Source organism: Pseudonaja textilis, chromosome 2, assembly GCF_049901715.1.
Source record: "Pseudonaja textilis isolate UNSWEBS1 chromosome 2, rPseTex1.2, whole genome shotgun sequence".
Lineage (NCBI taxonomy): Eukaryota > Metazoa > Chordata > Lepidosauria > Squamata > Elapidae > Pseudonaja > Pseudonaja textilis.
Genome location: NC_141991.1, coordinates 179,109,486 through 179,126,506, shown reverse-complemented (window position 1 = coordinate 179,126,506; position 17,021 = coordinate 179,109,486). Strand labels below are relative to the sequence as shown.

The window sequence follows — 17,021 nt, the reverse complement described above, 5'->3', positions numbered from 1 at the left end:
CACTAGTATCCTTATACATTAGATTGCTAGCACAGCATCTCATTGGAAGTGACTATAACACCAGTGTCTCCATGGGCAATGAGAAATACTAAACGAATGCTTTTCAACTGATGCCGGAATCAGTTGAATGATCTTTAAATGATGGTGTTCTACCACACTTTTTTGGGATATACACAAGTGGCCCGTGTGATTTAAGACACACACGAGTTATACAGTTACCATGAGATAAGAAAGCGTTAGGTTGGCGACAAGTAAAGAAACTAGAAAAATCAAAAGACAAAAGACAAAGTACCATCTGAAAAGAGCAATCCCCCCCCGCTTTTTTTTAATGCTGAATCAAAAGCGGATTTTATTGTTCTGTTGCCTTTGAACAACATCAGTGAGTAAAGCCTTCCTCCAGAACTTTACTTTTAATAAATTGATGTTTTCTCTTTCATGTAGATAAATAGAAGTGGAACAGTGTCCCTTTGATCTATTTATTTTTATGGGGAGCCATACATCTTATCACAGAGGAAGTAAAGCATAGTTGGGATGGAGCAAGCCTATATATATATAGGCTTGCAATACTTCCATCTATCATTGGCAATGGACTCAAATCTGAGCTGCATCTTTGAAGAATTAAAAAAAAAATCTATCTCTGCTAGATCCCTCCATCTTAATCCAGCATTTTGTTTGTTGCTGTAGATGCTTCTGGAGTACTTGCAAGCAGAAGAACTTGCTATTGTTCTCTAATATTTGGTATTTGGATGCATGCTGTCCATAACCTCGAGATAACGCTGGATAGCAGCACACTGTAGACCATAGGTGTCAAACCCAAGACCTGCGGGATGCTTTGAACTGGCCCGTGGGGCTGCCCTGGAGACAGTGAAGGACCAACCTGTGGTGCCTCTGCCAGTGAAAACAGAGCTCACGACAGCCACCCGCGACCCTCCCGGGATCCGTTTTCGGCTGCAACGGCCTCCTGCAGCCCTCTGCCAGTTTTTGCTGGCCATGCCAACCCTGGCCCCTTAAAGTCAAACAAAGTCCTGACGTGGCCCTCAATGAAATCGAGTTTGACATCCCTGCTATAAATTGTTCTTCATGGCAGTAAGAATATCTATCTATCTATCTATCTATCTATCTATCTATCTATCTATCTATCTATCTATCTAAAATATAGGGGTTATATTATCATTTAGTGGATGTCATTGAAGTAGGTTTTGATGATCTGTGATCCTCTGAGACTTCTGAATTTTATCTTTTAGAAGTCTCACATTGGATGGTCAGAGAGGACAGGTATCAGGAGCCATAGTTCAAGCACAGAATATCCAGAGGAGCTATAGTTCAGATATATGTTATTTTAGCCTAGCAAATTTCCCTAAGATTCAACAATCAATTATTTTTAATGCATTGGAAAAAGAGTGTTGCTTTTTTCCTCCTTCTCCTTTTGTCCATAAAATGTGCCTTCAATAGAAAATCTGATAGCAGAGGAAAGGAAAAGAGTTAAAAAAAATCTGAGCAGTTAAATAGAACTAATCTCATTACCGAAAGCAGCTGGTGAAGGAGGAAAAAAAAAAAAAGAAGGAGAATGAGAATCAAACACCTGAAGGACTATCAAGATACAGTATCCTACTAATTATCACCAAATGAAAAGATTCCAGGTGTAGAATAAAATGTAGCTGGCCAGCACATTTTTCTTTCTTTAAAAATGGGATCAGAGAACTATGCTGAATTACAGAGCTGAATTACTTTGGAAATTATTTTCCAACTTTGCCAGCTACTAAATGTTCAGTTGCAGCTGAACAGTTTCCACTGAGTGGGGGATAAGATTTCTCTCCCCACACATCAAACTTTATTTTTGAAAAAAGTAAGCAAGCAAAAGATATCATTGTTTTATTCTTGTTCTGGTGGGGACTTTTAGGATGCCACATGAGTCAATTATTTGGAGGGGCAAAGAAATCAGAAGTAGTTCTTTTCAGAAAGCCATAGAATGTATTGTAAAGTGGGACTTGTTAAGGACAATAATGTTTTCTCAGAAAAAGGACAAAAGCCATCTTGGATTGCAAATAGTTAAAAATCAATTTATGCATTTGTGCCTTGATTGACAGCTTGATATACTGTCATTAGCAGCTGCTAAAGATGCTGTTCATGTGAAAATGCTTCCATGTTGCAATCTTATACTGTAGATTAGGCTATTTATTTAGGTTTGTTAATGGTTTCTCAATGTCACCACTAGAAAAATTGCATCAAACAACACTTGACTCCTTTTATCTTTCTTCTATGCTATGGGATGTTCTGGATCTCAATAAAGTTACTCTCACTGTGCCTGTGCCTCTACTTTAAGCAAACAAATACAGGGAAAAAAATTTCCTCAAGTTGAATTTGATGATCTCATCAACATGTCCATATAAAATAATTGGCCCTCCAAAAATAAATTGCCCAATGCCACCTTTCAGAATAAAATTTTCACTTTCCATTGTATTTTACAGCTGTGATATTTCTTGGTGGTGGCCATTTCAAAGACCAACTTCACTTAGTTATGTTAATTATTAGTTTATTAATGATTTAATTAGCTACACAATGCCAGGTATTATATGAGTCACAGTAGCACAGTGGTTAGAATGCAGTACTGCAGGCTATTTCTGCTGACTGCCGGCTGCCTGTAATTTGGCAGATAAAATCCTACCAGGCTCAAGATTGACTCAGAGTTCCATCCTTCTGAGGTCAATAAAATGAGGACCCAGATTGTTGAGTGCAATATGCTGAGTCTGTACAACCGCTTAGAGAGAGCTGTAAAGCACTGTTGTGGTATACAAGTCAAAGTGCTATTGTTATTATGACAAGCAAACTAATAATTTTGGAGGCCTGCATGCCAGTGGTGGAATTCAACCAGTTCACACCACTTTGGCCGAACCGGTTGTTAAATTGCTGGCTGGGCCCTCTCCTCCCTGACCCTTTCAGGAGTCCCCATTGTTCCCTGTTTTGGCTCCCAAGTAAGTGCAAGGGGGCCCACTAGGCCCAAAACGGGACCCTAACCCTAACCCAGTATGGTGTGGCCACCCGTGGCCCATTTTTGCTCCCAGGGGGTTGTAGGGAGGCCTGGTAGGCCCAAAATGGGGTGTGGGGGGCCCCTGCAGCCGATTTTTGCTCCCAGGTTGTTAAATTATTTGAATCCCACTACTGCTGCATGCTGTTTCCTTTAGAATAGGGATCTCCATCCTTGGCAACTTTAAGATTTGTGGACTTCAACTCCCAGAAGTCCCCAGCCAGCTATTCTTCAAATTGCAAGGTTGGAGGCTCCTGCTTTAAAATAATAAATAATAATAAAATCATCTCCAGCATTCTCCAAATGCATTGAGACCAACAGCTCTCAGAATTCTTAATTGTAGCCACAACACATACAAAAGCCAAACACTCTGAAGAAAAAGAACCATAATTTGAAGGCATACTCTCAAGACAAACTGATCAATATTTACGCTGCTCTTAATGAAATAGCTGCATATTTTCAGAAAACCGGTATATGTTTTGACATGTAATAAAAAGCGACAGATTGGATCATTTCATAACTCAAAAACATGAAATATGAACCAGTATTCAAAAATCTCAATTCCTTTATAGCAGATGTTTTGTCCTTTCTAGTTAAACGCTTGATCCAATTAGCCATTTTTCAATGTTTCATAATATTTGAACTTTCTAACTGCAAGGAACTCTATTGATGGCGAATTAAACACTGAGGAACTCCAGTGTATCTGTCCTGCTTCTTCATAGCAAAGGATTCTAGGTTTCAGTGAACATAACCAGGAAACCAATGGTAAACAGTAACTCATCTAAATTATGAATCTCAGATTAAATTTGGTATCAGGAGAGTTCTCTGCCACTGCTTATGTTCACACTGTTCCTTAAACTTTAAAACAGTCTCATAATTCATTATGTGGAATGTCACTTGAAAACTATGTGGGTTCAGTCCCATTGGTTAGTGCTCCTCAGGCTCACAATGTTATTGATACTGTGATGGTAAATCATTACTAAAGTGTGCAGTTGTCTTCTCAACACCTGAAAAAAAATACTGGCAATTGTCATCAAGGATACTATGGATATAGCGCACAGCGAGTTTGATTTAATATATCAATATTTTTTCAGTTTTCTCAATTGTAAAATATATGAGGAAGAAATTAAGTTTTTATATATAATATATTTCTGAAGATTACCACCCAATCAAGCTGTCAGTTTAGCTGCAGCTGAACTCTCCATGAAATAACAGATACCATTAAATCTTTGAAAACAAGAAGGGCTCCCACTGGAGTTTCTTTGAACCAGAGTTTTCTAGCTTACATTAGTGAAGCCAAATATATTTAGTTTTAATGCCTGGTAAAAAAAATCTCACTGACAGTGCAAGTTATGGCCCCATTTCCTTGCTAAATATCGATATTAAACATTGGCAGTACTCCTGGCATAGATTTTAGAAGTTACATTTGATTATTCACCCTGCATAAAAATGATGCATTAGATCAGGGGTGTGAAACTGGCGGCCCACAAGCCAGATGTGTCATGTGGAGGCCACTCCCTCCCCAGCTCCACAAAGGCAAAAAACATCACGATATGTCATGTGATGCAATCAAGTTTGATACCCGTGCATTAGATTATTGATATTTTATATGCATTTAAAATATAATATCACATCTATAGAGAACTATTGGTTTGCTTAATGACTGCAGCATCTGCTTAACAGCCACAGTGGCCATTTTATGGCCTTGGCTTTCGCTGAAGCCTGGTATTCAACAAATGGGTCGATCAACAAATGTACTGTTTTGGAAGAAGCCACGAGCCTGTTAGAGTCGAATTAATCAAGCAATCAACCAACTACGGCATCGACCACCTCTTCACTAGGTGACCTTCTCATGATGTGAACAGTTGACTTCATGAACAACTGACTACGAGATCAATAACAGCTGAGAACTGAAACAAGACGCTTCAACTGAAGTTCTGATGATGATGATGATGAAATGTTTGGTGATGAAATGTTCAGAAGCTAAACAGCAAGCTTGGAGAACAAACCACCGTCAACTACAAATATTTTCTATCATCTCAAATGTATTTAACTGCCACAAAAACGGCTGTAAAATCGGGTCAGTCCGGTAGTGGGATTCAAATTGTTTTTACTACCGGTTCTTGGTGGTGTGGCAGTGGAAGGATACTGTAAAATCTCCAGTTAGAGGTGGTATTTGCTGGTTCTCCGAACTACTCAAAATTTCCACTACCGGTTCTCCAGAACTGGTCAGAACCTGCTGAATACCACCTCTGGGTCAGTCACATCATGACGATCTGCTTTGCAACCATCAGAAATTACAATGTAATGGGCAGATTCCACTACAGATGTAACTCAAGGACTACCTTTTACATATCCTACCTGGATATGTAAAAGTTTTGTGTCCCAGAATCCTCCTGTCTTCACATCCCAGGCTAGTAGTGTCAACAGGCTACTGAAATTGTTCCATTTTTCAAGCACTGAAAAGCCACCTTTTCAGTTGCCTGCCATGGTCAGTTAATCCATGCATGCTGACAAATTCCAAAATGTTGATATATAATTCTAAAATACGTTCACATCATTTACACTGTATTGATCTTTGTAACATTGTATTTAGACACACTTGGTCTGACAGATCTGGGTCAATGGAAGGTGTATACTTTCTACCTATGAATTAGGTATCAATCACCACAGTGGAAAGACTGATCAATATTATCCCAGCTGATCAGGGTTCAATGATATGTTTAAACATTGGTTAAAATGTATTTAAAAGCTGACTTTTTTTTAAAAAAAAGTAATTAAATGTGGTGTCTGAAAAGAAAATAGCACAATAGTACAACGTAGTACAGTCCATTATCAGGTTGAGTGACACAAAGACAAGGAGGTAGGCAGCTCCTGGACTTGGAGACATTAACAATTGCGCAGTGCTACATGTGCTAAAAGAGAATCCTTTGTCTCTCTGTTTAAATTCCTTTCAAGCGTTTATCAAAAATTAACTTGGAAGAGGAAAATGGCACTTGCTTTGTCCTCTTTCTGTCCTCAAGTTGACAGGAAATTTCGACTGCTGGCAGATCAGGATAAAGAAATTTCAAGGGAGTTGGAGCTTTTCAGAAGGGAAGGCTAGAAACAGGAGATGTATTCTGTTATCCCCTATTTTGCGTGCTCATTTCATGAACTCCTGAAATCAAGGAGTCCACATGATTGGTCAAAAATGCCAAGGGAGCAGTTGAACCAAGCTTCTGGGTAGAGAAGTAGACAAGGTAGCAAACATATAAATATGCGTGTCAAAGTGTGTTCGGGATTCTCCTTTGCTAAGGGAGGCCCACCTTTATTCAGCTGAATAAACATGCAAAGCTTCTCTAGGTAAATACTTGGATTTTTTTCTTTCTTTATACCAGGGGTGCCAAACTCGATTTCACTGAGGACCGCATCAGGGTTGTGTTTGATCTCGGGGTGGGGGGGGGCGTGAGCAGAGTGAGCGTGGCCAGCTCAACATCACTCGTGTCGTGGGTGCCTGTGGTGGCCTGAGCACTCCCGAGCTCCATTTTCACCTGAGGCAGCCCCCTGCAACCTTCTGCCAGCGAAAACGGAGCTCCCTTTGCTGTTTTCAGGACAGCCCCACGGGCCAGATCTAAGCACCCTGTGGGCCGGACATGGGCCCCGGGCCTTGAGTTTGACACCGCTGCTTTATACCAAGCCACACCTGAAACCGGCAAAACAGTTTCCATCACATCACCATGGCTTCCATTTTGTCTCTTTTGACCCTATCCTGAGGACTTCCCTGAGTTCGGAAAAAAGTTTCTATATTTATACTCGGCATATTCAGCTGTCCCAATTTTGGGACTCCAGCTTTTTCTTGGTGGTGAATTTTTTGTTTTATAAGGGTATCAGCCATTTCATTTTATTTTTCAGAGCAGGCATTTCATGGTTGTTTCAAAATTACTTCTCGATACTCCTGGAAAGCTCCTTGCTGGAAGAGGACAACTGACTATAATTATGAGGAAAAGCAGCCAATGCCAAGATAAAAATTGCAGACAGAACACTAAGTTGCATCCTTCTCAGAAATGAGTTCTTGAACATTAATTTGGTTGAGTGGCATGCTTGGGGACTTGCATGTAACTCTAATAGAAGAACACATGGACAGGTGATGGAGGGCAGTTTCAACAGACGGGCCTCTTATTCACCTCCAGCTGCCTCTTTTCGGTCTCTTCGAACAATTTGGCTCCAGTGATGGAAAAGACTTCTAATTTGCATAAAGGGATGCCTTTGGAACAGCTTCCCTGCAATCTTTCTGCTTCACAGATTCTGCATCTCGTTTAATAATCTCGGCAATTTCCTTCCCTTGTTTATGGCTCTTAATTTCTTTTGATGTATTATCCCTCTCTCGAATGTGCTGAAAGATGTGTGTGTGTGTGTGTGTGTGTGTGTGTGTGTGTGTGAGCTGCATGGAGCAGTGGGGGGGGGGGGAAGAGAAGAGGAAGAAAAAGAGGTTTCACTGTTTTAGACTTGGGACTGAGGCAAAGTACCTCTTCTCTTAACATTGTAGTTGCTTCCAAGAGTTGCATCCATATGGTTGGTTCACCATTTGGTTTATCGAGACATTTTATACCAGCTTTCCACGGGGACCGAAGCAGATTGTACGATAGTAGATATTCCAGTGCTTCTGTCCCCGGGGGATATGATATACGTATATATATATCACCAGATATATTCACCAGATGTACACATATTTCTAAACGTTTAAAAACATTATTTTCTCCTATCTTCCTGCCTGAAACCTGATATTTATATACCGTGTATCATGATGCATACAGTGTAGTTAGAAAGACACTCCCTATTCTCTGTGATAGGAATGAAGTTCCTGCAAAAAGCAGACAGAGCAACAGGTTTGGCCTGCATTATAAAGAGGGGTGTCAGACACAAAATGTTACCTCAGTTTTATTCAGTCCAGGAGAAAACTTTTCCCTGTAATCCTCATTTGACATGCACCAACGTGCCTACCGTCCCTGTCCTATTGTTTCTTTTATTTTTCTTATATGTACCCATTTCATGTATTCATAACTATGTATATACTTATACCTATTATCTTGAAAGCGATTGACAAATCAAAATAAAATAAATAAATAATTAATAAATAGCCTATTTTGAGTATAAGTTTCCTTTTTTTTAGTCATTTTTCTGTTTGGATTAATAGGACAGTAACAGGTAATCCTGTTGTGTCTGATTTTATGACTTTTTAATTTTTTTTTTGGCATGGTTGTTAAGCGACTCACTACAGGTGTTGAATGAATCATACTATTGTTAAGTAAATCTGGCTTTCCCCATTGGGATGCTACTGGTTCTGCCTGGTTCTATAGAGCCGGTAGCTCTGAAGAACAGCAGACACTGAACTGGTTCTGTGTTTGCTGCTGTTTGGCCCACCCACCCACCCGGGCTCTTACCTGTCCTTTGTTTCCTGCTTTTTCAACCTCAGCTGCTTTGTGCGGCACAGCTGAGGTTGAAAAAGCAGGGAAAAAGAGGCATGTGCAAAACATAATCACCGAACCAGTCGTAATGCCGATTGAATCCCAGCCCTGCTTGACCTGGCTGGTCAGAATCTGGTTGAGAAAGTTGCAAATGGTAATCAAACGACCCTGGGACACTACAAGTGTGGTAAACACATGTCGGCTGCCAAGTGCCTGCATTCTGATCGCCGACTATGGGGATCTGTAACAGTTGCACTGGTTGTAAGTCTGTTTTTTTCAGTGCCATTATAACTTTGAATGGTCCCTAAACGAATAGTTGTAAGTTGAGGACTACCTGTATTTGGTAGGCTAGCTTTTTTATAATTGGTATATTTTTTTCCAAGTATCTAGTTTTTGACACAAGTTCCACATAATATATGTTTACGTATATTCCGTTAGAGAAAGGGTCTTCAAACTTGGCAGCTTTAAGACTTGTGGACTTCAACTCCCAGAACTCCTGAGCTAACATGACTGGAGGAGGAATTCTGGGAGTTGAAGTCCACAATTCTTAAAGCTCCCAAATTTGAAGACCCCTGATCTTACATAAACATATATAATGTGGAACTTGTGTCAAAAACTAGGTACTTAGAAAAAAATATGCCCATTATAAAAAAAGCTAACCTTCCAAATACAGGTAGTCCTCAACTTATAACCATACATTTAGATAGACAGATTTCTCCTTGATGTTGTTCTCCAAGAAAACTTTTTGGGTGTGCAAATCTCCCTGAGCTTATTCTTAGTAACATACATTTCTCCAATGCAGGCTCCTTAATGTAAATCTTCTTGAGGTTATTTCATACCACATACATGTTTCCAAGGCATAGTTTTTAATAGCCAGGATTTGCCAGTATAAGCTCTTTTAAGGTATAAGTTCCACATATTGTGTGTAAGTTTTGGAAACGTATGACACAACTCTGGATTTTGGATTGGAGAGAGAGGTTATATTGCATAGGATGAAAGTGTCATAGCCCAATCCATTTTGACACGTTCAGCAAAACCTGTTTCCCATAGAAATTGGCAATTAGGTCTCTTTTATATTTCTCATTCCAGAATGTAACATATCGAATATAGTCTCTTAGTTCAAGCAGCCTTTGTAAAAAAAAAAAAAAACCATCAGCCCCATTTCTGTATTCTTCCAAATAACTCAACTATGTCTGTTTACCTCACATACTATATGAATCAACTACAGCCTTTCAGAATTCAAACAACAGATAAATTATATGAATAAACAAATAAACACATTAAAATACCTACTCCCTCATTCACTTAACATATTGGTTGGTCTTAGGCTAAACTCAAGATAAGGTATCTGTATGTGGCCTCGGCAAATACCGCACACTCAGTGGTGCAATTTTTGCTACTGAGAGCAATTTAAGGTTTTTAAGTAGTGAAAAGTATGCTGTTACCTGTGACGGTATAAGGTTTAATCAATAAAATTAACTAAAAGCATATACCCTAAACCTCAAGAGCTACTTTGCAAGCAGCCAACTAACCAGAGTTGGCACTTCGTTCCGGCGTTTGCTATAACTCTTTAAAGGCAGAAGTGGTCCCTTTTCTCTTGTCCCAGATTTTTAAATTATAGCTGCGTGCTATAATGAAATGTGTAGCCAGTTTTCCTAGGCAATTACCTCACTGAAGTGGAGAATCTTTAATTGAGAATGAGGTTCTAATTAAAGTTTCAATCAGGGGTCAGTATTTTATAGGTCTGCATTTTATGCACCTTCCGCAAGTTAGATTTTGCTAGACTGTGAGAGATCAGAATATTTCCCCTCCTCATACATTTGTGGATTGTGTCTGTGTTAAATGTACATTTTTTTTTGAAAAAACAAAAACAAATGTTAGATGGAAGAGAAGATTGAGTTTGTTGGCCAATGCTTTTAATTACTGGCAGCAAAACATCCAGATACTGTATTTGATATGCCTTTTCCTATGACTCAGTGATTATTAGTCTGTCTTCCTTCCTTCCTTCCTTCCTTCCTTCCTTCCTTCCTTCCTTCCTTCCTTCCTTCCTTCCTTCCTTCCTTCCTTCCTTCCTTCCTTCCTTCCTTGATTCAATCATCTCTCTTCTGCCTATACAACACTGGCCCTTTGGCTGAAAAAATCAGATTTTATAGACCAATCTCATTTCTTACTTTTGTCACAGAAACAGGTTTAGTAGTTTTGCTGAACTATGCCACATATGGACTGATCAATTGGAACTATCTGAGCAAAGTGGCCACTTACTAAGGATGAAATTGTGTTTTCCTCTCTTATATTTTTCAGTCATGGCTCTTGAAATATTTCTTGGAGCCACGAGAAAGTAATGAAATTGGTGCACTATTCAACCAAGGGAAGATGGGCATCCAGAGAAGGCAAACAAGGAAGGAGAAATGCTGAAACATCCATTGTGATGTTATAGTGCAAACCCTATCTTTTTTGTACACATTATTATGGTTTGTCACAGTCAGACAGATGTTGAGACTGGATTTGACATTTTTGTTTACCTACCAAGCCCTTTCTAAGGACCTGGGTTTGATGGGTGTTACATATATCATTGCAGGGTATTATATACTATTCTATTGGGTATACTAGGCTATTTCATATTATTGAAAGGGATGGAGCTTCCACTGTATAGTCACTATGTGGTGGCACAGTGGTTAGAATACAGTATTGAGGCTGACTCTGCCCCCTGCCAGAAGTTCAATCCTGACATGTTCAGCCTTCCATCCTTCCAAGGTCAGTAAAATGAAGACTCAGATTGTTGGGGGCAATATGTTGACTCTATAAACAGCTTAGAGAGGGCTGTAAAGCGCTCTATAAACCGCTTAGAAAGGGCTGTATATAAGTCTAAGTGCTCTTGCTATTTTAACTTTACCTTTTGAATTTTTAAATATTATTGCAAGGATGTCATGAATGAGGACAGTTTTGGCTATCAGCTATTTTCCTTGTCAATATGAAACCCAGTTCAATGCCTGTACATCTGACAGTTTATTTATTTAACAAGTTTATATAGCCACCTATCTACCCAAGGAATTTATAGTTCTTCATCCTCATACCCTTTCCCCTGCACTTCCTCCTTAAACAAATAACTCTGGGCAGTTAATAGCCAATACAGAAAAAAATTGTATATCTTAGGGGAAAGATATAAAGGCGTCATACTCTAATCAGTGATTACAGGAGAAATTTTGCTCAATGAGAAAAGATAGTAGATAGATGAAACAGGACAGACAAAGAATATAAGTACAATGATTTGAATTGAGATGAAATAAATAAAATAAAATTAAGAAAGTTAAAAGAGGGGAGAAGCTATATAGAAAATGTAGAATAATAATAAGATATGGAATGGAATATAAAAATGAGCATGAACTTGAATTTGTGTCTGTACGAAGAGATGTAACCCAGGATTATGCTGCTTTCAAAAAAAGATGTTTTATGTTTCTATGTTTTATGTTTTGTTTGTTTATGTTTGTTTTTAAAAATCAATAAAATTTTCAAAAAGAAAAAAATTGTATATAAAAATCATTACAAAAAAAGTATAATTAAAAGCATAATCTTAACACAAAACTAAGGCACTGAATAATTAATAACCCACAACACTAAAATATATATATTGGGCTGTACTAACCTGCTTTCTGTTCTTTTTCCTAGGGGGGAAAATTAGATCTTCAGAACCTTCTAGAAGGCCAAAAGGGTGAGGTTATCTAAACCAAATAAAATTATTTTAAAATTCCAAGCATAGACTATTGCTAGAGATAGACTTCTATATTTAGAATGTAATAATCTCAAAAAGGATTGTCCCATATCTATAATTAGCAATTACATGCCATATTGCATGTAAAATTGTAGCATGTCATTTGGCTCAACTTTTCACTTTTCACACATCATACACACACACAAAATATAAAATAATTGATGCATAACAAAAAGTATATACAACACCAGCCATTTTATTTCTCTTTATCACATATGTAGGTATGAAGCCAGTGCTTAAGGAGGAATGGCTGTAATCAGGGGTGGGATTCTACCGGTTCTGACCAGTTCTATAGAACCCCTTGTTAACTTTCTATACAGTTCGGGGAACCGGTAGTTAGAAGCAATCTCCTCTTGGTTTTTTTCCACCCTTATTACATTCTTGCCAGTATGCCTAGACTTCCTATCTCCAGAGCTTCTGGGGCTTGACTTTCTTAAAGGGGAAGGGTTGTTTTAAGATTTTTACACTGCTGTTGGGAGGAAATACTTCCCTGGACAATCAGCACTTTGAAAAAATAATTGAATAATGAAGCAGAGCTGTCAGAAAGAAGCTTTTAATGACAGGGAACCAAGAGGAGTGACATTCAGCAAGGCTTTCTTCACTAGCTAGAAAGATTGGCATTCAAAGTGAGTTTACATACTCTTTCTGAGTTTTGGTCTACAACTGGTTTTTGGTGAAGGTTTAATCTTGTGTTTATTGATGGGAAAATTTTCCCTATTCAGCTTCAACAAGCAACAGCTACTGTTGTGATTTAATTATTTGTATTGTGCTTGCATTTTTCCTGCCTCATGGTTTTTTTCTCTATTTGGGGAGGGTGGTCTTCCTTCACTGCTTTAGTGGTATCTGGCACTGTCCTTTTTGGGTGTACTTCCAAGAGGCAGGATGCAAGCTTGGCACTGAATTTTTTACTGCCTTTCTGGGGGGCATGTGACCTTTCCTTAAATCTGGATGATTTCCTTAGGATATCTTGTGAGCTGAGTGAGACCAGCTGGTATCTTTAAGTGGTGCAAATGGATCTAAGGATTGCTTCTCCTGGTGTGCTCTTTCTGGGAAGCTTAAATGACCTCTCTGCTAAAGGGTTTCACTTTATGAGCAAGAGTTGGCTGCTGATAGTTATCACTGCATTTTAGCTATTTCAATTCCTCAAGGTACTCTGGCAACCTGCCTGATTTGTAACTCCGGCTTGCAGGTATTTTTAATCTAATGATTGGTATTTAGGCCAGCTTTTTGCAAGCAAAGAAGCTTTTTGTATTTTTGTACAGGTAATCCTTAACTTACAACAGTTCATTTAGTAACCATTCAAAGTTACAATGGCACTGAAAAAAGCGACTTATGACCATTTTTCATACTTATGACCACTGCAGCATCCCCACTGTCGTGAGAGGCCAGGTGAGGAGAAATGCCCCCTGACATGAGTCATGTCGAGTTGGCCATGCCCACCCAGTCACATGACCACCAAGCCACACCCACCAACTAAGCCATGCCCACAGAACCAGTTGTTAAAAAAATTGAATCCCACCCCGGCTGTAATGTACCTTGAAAGGTGTAAGAGTAGAAAAGATAATGTTGGACATGAGCAGAGCTAGTTCACTGCTCAGTCAAAGGGCTGAGCTTTTCATAAAACTAGCCAAGGTGATATCCCTTTGAGAGTGATGGAACTGGGCAGTTTTGTCAAATACCAAATTTAGTTGTGACTATTTTAGCTGATGTTAGAATTTGATTGTGTTTGTCTTTGTCTTTTGTTCACTCCACAGATACCTTAAGATGGGCAAAAAAGAAAAAGTTGGATAAAATCCCTATTCTGTTTTAAATGACATCACTAGAAAGTAAGTTCTGGAGATGAAGTATAATTATTCATTTCAGAGATAAAGAGTTTGTCTAAAAATGAAATTCTTCTAAAACAGGTTTTATATGTTGGCATTTAATTTTCTTCCAAATGCTCCCCTCACCTCTTTCCTGAATCTTAGAGTTATGGATGAAAAGTAAAATTATGGAGATAGATAGAGATATTATGTGATCTCCAGATAATACATAGGTACTTCAAATTGGCATTCCAATTCATTCCAAAAGAGCCATAGACTCTTTTTAAACATTTCTGTAGTGATTTTTTTAGTATATGCAACAGTGATCCAATTAGATTTCAATTTATAAGACATTTTCTGTGATACACCACAAGCAGAAAACTTGTTATTTTGCCAGCCTCTGTTATGTGTATTTCATTTTTTAACAAAATTATTAATGGGGAATGCTTTTTTTCCAGTAGGATTTAAATATTACTTTTATAGAGAAGGAAAAACAAAACAAAGGTGGCAGATTTTGATACAGGGTCATGTTCATATTTTCTTATGATTTTTAAGATTTATGGTTACAGTATGAATAGCAATATATGTAAACAATTTCATCTCCTCATTAAGTCCAAGAGTGAACTGAATGTTTATTGATTAACTGGTATATTAATTGTACCTTATAATATATATTTGCAACTTTTTATATAATCCATCCTTTGCAACCTAAGTTATTTTTCTTAAATATCTTTTGTTAAATATCTTGAGGTGCTTTATTTTCTAATTTACAAGGATAGTCTTAAAAGCCATCAGAAATATCAGGACACCAGACATAACTCTCTCTTTTTATTATGCTCAGTATGGCATCTACCTAAAATACAACACAAGTACCATCTAAACACTGCAGTTTTTATCAACACACTTGCATCTTTTCATAATATAATGATGTGTTTCGAATTTCATTTTGTGGTATGTAGTTAGGATGATGGAAGAAGCTTGCAGACACTTAGTATATCACATGATACAATGGGTATATATTTAGATCATTCTAATAAAGCCAGATCTCCATATAGCTCCCCACTCAGCAACTTTTGAAGACCAGGAGCAATCTAAAATGATAAGGGCATTTCTCTCTTCACATTTGCTGTGTGCTAATATCCTTCTGCTTACTCACACATTTCAAAAGAAAAATAATTTGAACAGAGAAAGTATTCTTTGTACTCGTAGTACTGCTGTATGAATTGTATTGGGAGACGATGCCATATTTTGTGGCAATACGAAGTTCTCTGTTTAATCTAACACTTATTCTACTACCGATTGATAAAACAGAAATATTAATTGTTTGTGCATTGCATGAAATTGTTTAATATGTTGGGAGCTCAAGCATTTCTTTCTCAATCCTACTGATATCAGCAGGTTGGAGAATTTTTGTCTCCAGTCCCCAAATTTCTTAGACAGGGAGGAATAATAAGCAGTTAAACTGACAAGAATCAGTCAAGCTGGTCTTCCTTGATCTTTGCACTCAAAAATTTATAAGAATGATGAAAACATACCTCCTGAATATCAAGATAAGCACATGCTAAAGCAGGGGTCTCCAACCTTGGCAACTTTAAGACTTCTGGACTTCAACTCCCAGAATTCCTTTTGGGAGTTGGAGTCCACAAGACTTAAAGTTGCCAAGGTTGGAGACCCCTGTGCTAAAGGATGTTATGGGATGGTACATATTACATGAAACCAGTGGGTAGGAACAAAAAGGTCAGTGATGCATATAATTAGTGTAACTAATGAATGAACTCTGCTTGTTATTTTCTCAGAAAATCACTCTTCTTCCTGGCTGAAACGTCAGCAAGAGGGCCCTCTTTATTTCTGCGCATAAAGAGCATTTTTACTAGCAATATACAAGAAAATCTCACTATGGACATCATCTGGCCAGTCCACCATCTGCAGTTTGAGATTAACCAAAAAGTCTGAAATATATTCCCTATTTATCCTCTACCATCTGTAACATCTAGTCAGGGGAAAGTTCTGTCGAATGAAGAAGCTTGAACCTTCTTTCTGGTGCTATTTGCTGGATCCCAAGAAAGATATTATTCAACTACTACCCAAGTATTTCTTCAGAGACCTTCAAAGCTATGATTGCTTTTCAACCGGATTTTGTATCCCCTTTCTTTTGCTGGCATTTTTATTTCCATTGATGGAACATATTCTCCAGCGAATACACTAGTTCTCGATTCATTCCTTGAAATGGTTGACACGTACGCAGTTGCTTGTGCTCCCTTTGGTGCCATGTAGCACAAGGTTTTGTTTATTTACATAAAGGAGTGGCGAGAGCTGTCTAGTGGTGCCTTATCTTTGCATTTTTGATCCTGCCTGAGAGCAAAGGCTTCTCGGTAGCTAGAAGCTTCTTTTTAGAAAACAAATACAGCAATGATCCATGTTTTTATTTTATTTATTTTTTGGTCTTGGTTGAGTGCATTCCTTTCTCTTGTTCCTCCTCGAACTGCCATAACAGAAGCATGGTTCCAAACACAGGAAAACCCCCTAGGCCTTCTTGATGGAAGGGCTTTACCAGCAGGCTACGCTAGAGGGCGCTACACATGTTTCACCAGATTATTACAAATGGATTTATTGAACCAAATTGCTTTACTTAAGGACGGTGGATCTCTGAAAGAGATGGCAGAGGCAACAGAAGCATTATAAGGAGGCTTCTGCATGTGATGATAAGCAATTATTGCCAGATCAAAGGAAGACTAGATAAGGCCGCATTTACCATTTATTTTTTGTATTATCCCTATTTCATTATGGAGAGCTTCTAAGAAATGTGTTTTCGGAGCTTGGATTTCTTGGGAGTATTTATCAAAACAAAAACCTGAATGCATATTGAAAAGTTTACATGAGGAAGAGAGCTCTGGCTGGCCTCCACAGACCCCAACGAGGAGCTCAGTGCCATTTTCAAACAAGACAGAAACAAATCCTTTCCTTTGCTTGATTTTAAAAAA

At 38.3% G+C, this 17,021-nt stretch overlaps 1 protein-coding gene across 2 annotated transcripts in view; it reads right to left on the bottom strand.

Moving 5' to 3' along the window:
- The window catches only part of LINGO2 (leucine rich repeat and Ig domain containing 2), a 726,658-nt gene that overhangs the window by 22,331 nt on the left and 687,306 nt on the right, over positions 1-17,021 (bottom strand). Inside the window, exon 1 of one of the 2 annotated variants that reach the window (XM_087926540.1) lies at positions 12,113-12,184. The exons of the other annotated variant lie outside the window; for it this stretch is intronic. The gene's annotated coding sequence lies outside the window, so the exon portion shown is untranslated. Of the gene's footprint in view, positions 1-12,112; positions 12,185-17,021 lie in introns of those variants that run through there. 2 annotated transcript variants of the gene reach the window in all.